Source organism: Stegastes partitus, unplaced genomic scaffold, assembly GCF_000690725.1.
Source record: "Stegastes partitus isolate 25-593 unplaced genomic scaffold, Stegastes_partitus-1.0.2 Scaffold1531, whole genome shotgun sequence".
Classification (NCBI taxonomy): Eukaryota; Metazoa; Chordata; class Actinopteri; family Pomacentridae; genus Stegastes; species Stegastes partitus.
In genome coordinates, this window is record NW_007579262.1 from 147,791 (window position 1) to 156,964 (window position 9,174).

Consider the following 9,174-nt stretch of genomic DNA (forward strand, 5'->3'; position numbering starts at 1 on the left):
GAGGGAAGCAGAGTAGAGCAAGATTAGACTGCAGTCAGCCCTTAAGTAACCCAGGAACACACTGGGTGTCACAGGTGCTCCTGATTACCCCAAACAGCCACTCACAGAACCAATAGCCGAACTAGAACCACCCACAAGACACAAGATGACCTCAGGGGTCATCACACCCCCTCCTTAAAAAAGGGGTCCCAACGGGATCACCAAAAGATCCTAAACCAGACAACCTGCACACAAAGTTAAAGCAGTTAGCAACCATATTCACTGAAGAAGTCAAATGTTTACTGACAACCTGAGAAGCGCATATTCCAAACAGTCAAATCCAAATGTAGATTTCCAAGACCAACGCAAATGGTCAACCACAAACTGCATCGCTCACAACTTTGTTCCTCAAACATCAGCCCAGCTCTCTGCACAACCACCGTTACTGCCACAACCAGGCAAGGTTCACTCTCCTCAAGCACAGCTGGCTCAAACAAAGACGACACAACCAAATCCCAAACGCCATCTATACTTTATTTTCTCTCCAAGACTAAAATGATCAACTATTTGAAGTAATAATAATCTGTCCTGCAGCCACAGAAACCGTAATTTTAAATGTGCCATCACAGATAGTCGAGTGCTAACCAATAAACACACAGATGATGCTCTTCAGAGAGTTTCCCCCTGACTGTCTGACCAACTTACTAGAAACTCACCCCTAGTCTTCATGTGGTTCTGCGGTGGGTGTATTAAGCACCAAACCAGCGAGTCTGTGAAGCCACCTGCAGCAGGAAACCCCACAAAACTACACAGAGTGGCCCCGAGATAGCTGTCCGAAGACAACCAACGCTAACCGCTCCCACAGCACGACCAAAAGAAAAAACTGACACAACCCAAAGAGGACGTGTCCTTTAGCTTACCGGAGAAATCTCAGTAAGTAGAGCATCGAGACAACAACACTCACCTTCTGGATGGCACCAAACAATCAACGTTAAGTTACAAACAACACTGCCTCCAAGCAACACAAAGTGTGTCTCCCCCAAAACCACTGCAGTCTTCCAAAGCACGCAGCAGAGTCAAAGCCCTCCGCTGGACCAAATCCACCAATCAGTGGGCAACCAACAACATGTGCTCACTGCTACCGAAGACACAAGAGACAGACCAAATACCTGAATAGATGTAGTGATCTCAGTGGACGAGCCCCCATTTGTTACGACCGGGCTCAAGACGGCCGCAATAAAAGGGTTTCATCCACATCTATCCAAACTGGACACCACTGAACATGTAAAGAAGAAGTGCTATATCTTTTGAATGCTTGAACCTACAGACATCAGTGAGGGCTCTATTGAAAGCTTATAGCCAGAGGAATCCATATCTGGACAGAGTCACTCTGTTAGTTATAGAAATTCATTTCATCATAAAAACTAAATCAATTTATATTTTTTATAAAGAAGATATACTAAGACAATATCAAAACAACGGTTATGGGCATATATATATATATATATATATATTCTCAGCACTATGACACTCACTTGTTTTCTGTGAGCCGCTCGTTATAACAGCCTCTGTTTGAAGAAAGCACACAGATGTGCTGCTGTTTGGACTTGTGCAGCCTCCACCACTTCTCCTGTTGTGTATTTTCTCTTTTCTTTATATTTTGCTGTGTTTTTGTGCCCCAAAACTGTCCCCACACTATCCAGCGACCCATAGCCTTTATTGTCTATGATGGAACGACAGAAGCTGCACCGATGCAGAGAAAATGAGTCGTGTACTGCTTCGGAGATAGTCCACATCGTTGGCACGGAATCCTAAGGCTAGCTGCTGATTGGTGCCTGCAGTGCTCAGACAGGTGGAACTGAATTACTTTGGAAGTAATTAAACAGCATTTCCTAATGTCAGAATAGCCCAAGATGACCAAAGATCAAGTTGCCGCTTTAGAAACATACAGCAGTTAAGCGGTTTGTTTTAAGCACCAGCCAGGACAGACTGACAGCCACTTAGGTTAAAAGTATGACGTTTCACCAATGCAGCTAACTGAGCAGCTGCTTATCCCTGGTTTAAAGTGACGGCTCAACAGCTTCATGATTAACCCACAACTGTTCTCTCTGGATGTCTCTGGATCTGGAGCTCCTGAACTACAGCCGCTGGCCTCACCTTCTGCATCCTGCTGCCCCCACCATGATGCCTCCTGTTACCTCCACCAACTACCAAATGGAATATTTCATTGATCCATTTGAAATGGAGGAACAAAAGGACAATAACTTCTAATAACTGTTTAACTGTAAACTACACTTTATAATTCATCCTACATCCACCCAGCCGGTGGAGGCAGATGGCCGTCCCTCCCTGAGCTGGTTCTGTCAGAGGTTTTTTTTTTTTTTTAACTCTAATATTCTCAGAATGGTCTCAATCTGGAGCCTTGGCCCAGAGGACTGGAATTATTGGTGCATTAGTCTCTGTTCATGATCATGCTCGTCTCTGCTCTGCTATGTGTCATGTTGCACCTCCACACCTTCAGATAATCTGTATAAATATAAATATATCTGCACCCTCAATATTCTCTTTAACAAACAACAGTTTTATTAAAGTTAATTTTAATTCTTCACTCCACAATTTTTGGAATTGTATGTATTAGCGCCAACAGCTACCTTAAACAGTCATGGCACTGTCCTATGAAGGCCTTCAATCTGCATTTGTTCTCTTAATTTTTTTAGCTGCTCTTTAAACACAACCATCAAGACTTTCCTCCACAGCCTGACTGGATGAGCTAAACACAACTTATGAGACTGATATTACCTGCCAGTATCTGGCTACACAGGTGAGGGTGGAGGAAACGGGCCACGCCACCGGGTCCGGTGCTGCGGTACATCGGCTGTGACGTCACTCTAGGCGGAGACAGCGGACTGAACCCGGAAGTTGTCCAGCAGGTCACGGACGCTGAGGATCCTGGATCAGGACTTGAATAGAGTTCATGATGAGTAGAGGAGACACTGGTGACTGGTGGAACTCGACGAGGGGAGATGAGTTGACCTCGGCTGTTTCCAGGAGAAGCTGGAGCTGGTGGACCGACGGGATGGGCGGAGCTGGGACGCCCGACGCTTCCGATGTGGATTTGAAGCACACTGGTGACTCCGAGGCAGATCTAAAGTTCATTGGACTTACGTCGCGTGAAGTTCTTCCTGACTTTTTACTTCTGAGGATGATGAAGGTGATTTCCGGAGTAACGGCGCTACGACACCGCTTCACATTTACGCCGTGTCATCGGTGACTCCTGCAGGCTGGTCCGGTTTGGTCTGAACGCTGAGATCCACGTTGAAGACGGATCGGCCCACCCGGGGTCAGACGGTAAGAACAAATAAACCTCTGAGTTTTACATAAGCTGTGTGAAGGTTCTGAGGTGAACTGCAGGATGTGATGATCTGCAGATGCTGGAGCAGCACCATGTGGTGAGCGTGGAGCGGCCAGAATGAATGAACGCTGCCTCACTTATAAAGCAGCTGATGGTGGGCTGGACTTCAGCCATGATGATTGGACAGGAGGGGCCATGTGACACCCTGACTCCGTGCCTGTCTGAAGCTCTATTTCCCACAATGCATCTCTGTGGTGTCTTCAGACCCACTTTGCCTGGTAAATTTCTACATCTTTCAAACTGGTTGTCTGTGAGCCCAGGTAGATCCCTGACTGCGTCAAGTTAGAGATGGCCAGGTAGCCCCAATGACCTGGTCAGGTGTTTCTTCAGACAATACAAACCACAGCACGAGCCACAGAAGAAGGTAGAGGTGCATAGATTATCAGGATAAACAGTACACAACCGATTCTACTGGTAAAACTGGTTCAACGTCTCCTAAACTACTTTACTTCACACTGGAAGCTCACTACATTTCCTTTGTTCCTGTGCAAACAAGCACCAATATGTTAGGCCATGTGGGTCTGCATGTAATGCAGCACATCGCCCAGCAGGGGGCAACAGAGTATCACCACTGTTTTCACCCTCCTGTGTCGTGGAAGGTGGAGGCAGTGCCCACTCATTGGTGATTAAGGTTGTGGTGATGAGTCAGAAGGAGGAGGTGGGAGGGGGATGGGACAGAGAGATAAAGAGAAAGAGGAGAGGGGTGTTAGGAGGTGTGGGTTGGGGAGGGCTGCTTACATTACCTCCAGGTGTCCTCTCACGTTGCCAGGAGGCTGACAGATTTCTGCTGTCTGGCCATGAATCTGGCTGCTCTGTGCTCTGCTGCCAGGGTCCCTGCCTGTCCATTTATCTACAGCGCCCATCCATTCACAACATGCACCAGTTCTCTCCATGCAGGCCAGGGGTTAAGTCAGCACAGTCCCTGCTATGAAATTCTTTTGAAAATGTAGTAGTCTGTGCCAGAATTGGTAGACAGATGCATCAGTTGAATATTTTAGTTTTTGATGTCTTAGAATTTGAATTCTGTCACCCGGCTGTTTGTCTTTAAATTAGCACAGGACTTGTTTTGCAAACTTTTTGCATTAAAAACCTAATTTTGCTCTCTCAGTCTATTCGATGCATGTCATAGCATACTTCCTCATTGAGTTTCATGTCACATTTCCGGTTCTGTTCCCCTTTCTGCCCTCTGACAAACATCTGTGGAGGTTTTTTTTTTTTTCTTTTCTTCTTATCTCATGTTTTATTTGTGCGGTTGACTTAGCTCAAGCATAACCGTGCACAGTAGCAGCAGCAGCAGCAGCAGCAGCTGTGAGTTAGTGTCGATCAGCCAGCTAAGCTGCACGTGGGTGGCTGACTAAGTCTTCTTACCATGCACAAACTTTGCCTCCCTCCTTCCAGCCTGCCCACACATGGAACGTCACGTTGTGTTTTGTTGTTCTCGTGGCCGGGTGTTGTCACAGAGGAGCAATCATAAATACTTGTTTACAGTCTGTGGACACTCTCAATGAAGCTGTTAAGTGGGAAGAGAGAAGCTTAAATGGGAAATAACTACCTTTTGTATTTTCTTCATAAATGCAGCAAATGTAAGCAATGTTCCAGGAGATATTTATCCAACAATTACAAACATAGCATCATGTTTAACACTGTGACTGAGTAAAAGATGAATAATAATAATAATAATAATAATAATAATAATAATAATAATAATAGATTTTCCTGACAAAAATTCTGCCCTAATCTCAACATACACGGCTGGTAATGTCTGTATTGATGAGACGCTGTTCATTTGTAGCAGCAGTGACAAGCTGTGAGGACACGTCTGCCACATATACATAAAGCAGGAACATATCCTTTTAAATCCTACCCCTGTTTGTCATGCATGAACAACCTGATAAGGCTTTAAAAACCGGTACACACCTACTGGGTTGTCCCTTTGCACCAGTAGTGTCAGTTTACATGCCTGAGTTAACATGAGCAACACGCCTTGGAGAACTTTCTGAGAATCCCCCGTCTTCCAAAAGCCGTTGAATCTGACTCACTGTGCAGCACATGTCACTGCCATTTTACAATCATACAGGTCCTGCAGATGTCCCCTGAAAACATGGTCTTCAACGGAAGCTCAAAATTCCTGTATTTCAGGAGAGTGCTTCTTATTTTTATCCTTCTGTGTGCAACCCTGTTCTCTATTATTTACTCACAAGTGTCACAGCTTTTAAATGTTAGAGACATCTTCTTTTGGCAGCAGTGACTCAGCCAAGCAAATCCAAACAATATTTACAAGGTGATGTGTTCAATCGAACTCTAGTAGACTCTGACCTCCAGTTGATGAGCTTCACAAGGCCAACAGACAGCGTAAACAAACTCAGCCATATTGACGCTCCTACTTACTCGAGGGATTTTCTTTAATTTAGTAATTTTGTACATTACAGAGCCAAAACGAGGACATCAAAACTTTGAAATAACACATGTGGATCCATTTATTTCTGAAGCTGGTAACTTTAAATGATCCTTTGCAGTCATCCTTAGTCACCAACAGAACCTCAACACAGCACAACCAATGTTCTCAGACACATCAGGAAGTCCAGAGATTCCACCACCTACCTTTTGACCATACTTTCCACCTGATTGTAAACTAGTCCAGATGATAAACTCATGACGGATGACAACATATTTTGTTTACTATCTAATCCCATATGTGATATTTCACAGTTTGATATCTTAACATTTGCTCTGCACTGTAGAAAATAGTGAGAGAGAAAAAAAAAACCCAAAATAAACAGAAACCTTTAAAGTTTTCAGTTTCCCCCAGTTTACGTGGTCAATAAATTGCAGCATTATGACTCAGGCAGGGAAGCAAAATTAATCAAAGAGGATAATCTCTGCTTCAGATATGGAAGATGTTTGAGCAATAGCTGGCAGAGTAATGCCATGCTTGTTAGTGAGGCTCAGGAGGAAGATGGCTGTGACTGCTGTGTTCCAATCAAATCAAAATGACAGAGTGACCTTGGAGAGGCACAGGGAGGATATATTTTTAGCCAGTCATTCTCACAGGGACGCTGTTTTTTCCTGCCCCCTGTTTTTTTAAAATGTATTTTTATTGTTATTTTATTTTATTTGTGCTGTGATGCTGGCCGCCGTGCTGCCTGCCCTCTGTAGGGACGCCTGTTTACAGAGCAGAGCTCATGAGACGATCAGACCTCTCAGCTGAGGGAGGAGAAGGGGGAATTGACTGTTTCACATCACTCGCTTTTTTGACAAGTCTTTTTTCAAGCTACGTCAATAAAAAGCCTTTCTTTGCACACTGTGTGCAGGGAGGAGAGCTTGACTCATCCACTGAAATCAAGTCTCTAAGGTGTTTGGGGAGCTTTTGCTCACTAAGTTGTTGGATAAAACAGCTTTTTTTTCTTCTTTTAGTTTGACTGTTGCTCTGTGCTTCATGAGTCTAACAGGCTATCAGGTATAAATAAACGTGTAGGTTTGCCTCAAATCAGCTGAAGCTGCCAACCTTGAGTCCAGATTGCATTCTCGTTCAGGTTTTGGTGTGAAATTGGTTTATTCTGTAGGTGGTTGGTCAGCCAGCCATTCATTCATGTGGCACTTATGTAGAAGTGGCACAGACAGCAGGCTGAAGTTGTTCCTACTTACCCCACATGTGAGGCATAAACTTGGACTTTGGTTGACTGTTGTTGTTGTTAAAGTAGAAGTGAGATTATAGTCACACAGGAGCAGGATTTCCAGTCTTTATAAAATTAGAAATGGACGACCATAAGGGCCCAATAGTTTTCCAGTTTGATAAGCTTCACACACCATGTAAAGTTCATAATATAACATTTTTGCAAAATGAACCATTCCTTCTAATCATTCTATAACAAAGCATCCACAAAACTGTCAGAAGAAGGATCAGAGCAAACAGATCTTTAGCTGTGAACATGTTAAAAGAAGAAATGTGCAGGAAATACTAAACATATGCAGAACAAGACTTGCCTAGAAAACATATATGATACTATACATTGAAGGTACATATAAAATGTAAAATAAAGTTGAATATATACCTGTGTGTTGAACAGAGGACTCCGTATGGGGAGTTTAGAGCTGTGGCTGATTCCTTCTGCATGCAGAGCTTCATATGTGCATATATCATGTTAACATGATGGCTGGCCTGTAAGCAACACTACTGTGTATGTAAAGATACAGTTTGCTCTGAAGAAATGACAGAATGAATACATATACACCTGAGGCAATCCAGCACAGGTAGCAAGGCCCTTTTGACCAAAGTGCTTCATGCCCATGGCTCACTTTGGGAGAATCTTGCTGACTGATGATGACTAAGAATGCAACTTTCATTGTCCTACCACACTAGTTGTGTAATCCAGTCAACAGCGTGTGTTAACTTAACTCTCTGTATGACACTGTAAACATCTGATGTCTATATTCATGTATATCAGGACCCTTAACTTGCCGGCTTGGCTAATCCTGGGGATTTCCTTGTGCATGTGGAACAGCACGCAGTGGATTTCAAATTTGGCATCTAGTCTCTTTTCCCTTTCTTCATAGAGACTTGGGAGAGAATTATTTGTCACCTTTTGCTACTTAAGTCTCTATGCATGTGCATACGAAGTGTATGAGATTGTAGAAATGCTACACCTGTGCATATATGTTCACTAGAGGCCACCCAGCCATACAATAAAAAACAAAAATCAATCCCTGCACGTTTGACATGTCATAAGTCCAACATGAGGAAGGTTCGTTATCTTCAGCTGTTTATCTGATAGCAGCACCTGAACAGAGCGTTTTCATTTACAACTATAGTAGCTGCTGTAGTTCAACAGCTGGTTGAACCAGGGACCAGCTTCACTATAACCTCTATGTCCACATTCACCTGTACTGGCACTGAATAAGTATAAAAAATGGCTTTTATTATATGATCAATGTCGACGTGTTTTGAAGACCTCTGGCTAACCCACACAGGTGTTACTGACGGCAGATTAGCCCTCCACTTAGGACTATGTGGTTGTGTAAAGACTTTGATAAACTGACATTTACTCTTCTTTATTTCAGCTTCACTATGTTTTAAAAACCATTTTCAGAAGTCTTTCCAATATACGCATTGCTTGGGGATAGTTTGTCTTCATTGGAATTAGTTCATTTGTGTGTCATGGACTCCACCCTGATGAGATAGCTGCACATGTTTAGGGAATAAGCCTGGTATGTCACACACATTTGTGAGTCATATTTCTTTTACATTTGGTGTCATTACACATTTGTGAACATAGCTCCACCCACCTTTAACGTGACCAGATGACCATTTGAGCACAATAGACCTTCATGACTTATCACAGGAGGTGGAATTTAAATGTTTTTCTGGTAAGCCATAATAGTGATTCAGCATGCTCAGCAGCAGGACCTCCCCTATTAGGAATGCTGCCATCATTAAGATCCCCGTGCTTTCCTTCTATTATGTGTTAAACTTTCTGCTGTGGAACGGGTCCATAGCCGATAAAAGAGACTGGACCACATGGTCAATCTAATCGGCTAACTGATAGAACACTCACACAGGGTGCTAATTTGTAAAATTTCCTCTTTTTTTATCGTTGTTTGACTGAAGTGAGAGTAAGGATGTGTGTCCATCAAAGCAAGATAAAGTAAAATGGATCCAATCACCTCAAATGAACTGGTGTTGTGTGCAGAACAAGTGTGAGGCCACCAGCCTCACCAGATGGAACTGCTCCATGGAGATCTGCTGCATGCCATCCGTAGTCCTAAAGGTCCAAGAGCAACAATTC

General features: G+C 43.5%; 1 long non-coding RNA gene across 1 annotated transcript in view; it reads left to right on the plus strand.

Moving 5' to 3' along the window:
* Nucleotides 1-8,798, plus strand: part of LOC103371155 (uncharacterized) — a 10,804-nt gene extending 2,006 nt beyond the window's left edge. The window contains exons 2-3 of the long non-coding RNA XR_520931.1: nt 2,941-2,949; nt 8,787-8,798. This is a non-coding gene — a long non-coding RNA (uncharacterized LOC103371155). The remainder of the gene's footprint in view (nt 1-2,940; nt 2,950-8,786) is intronic.
* Nucleotides 8,799-9,174: the final 376 nt, after the last annotated feature.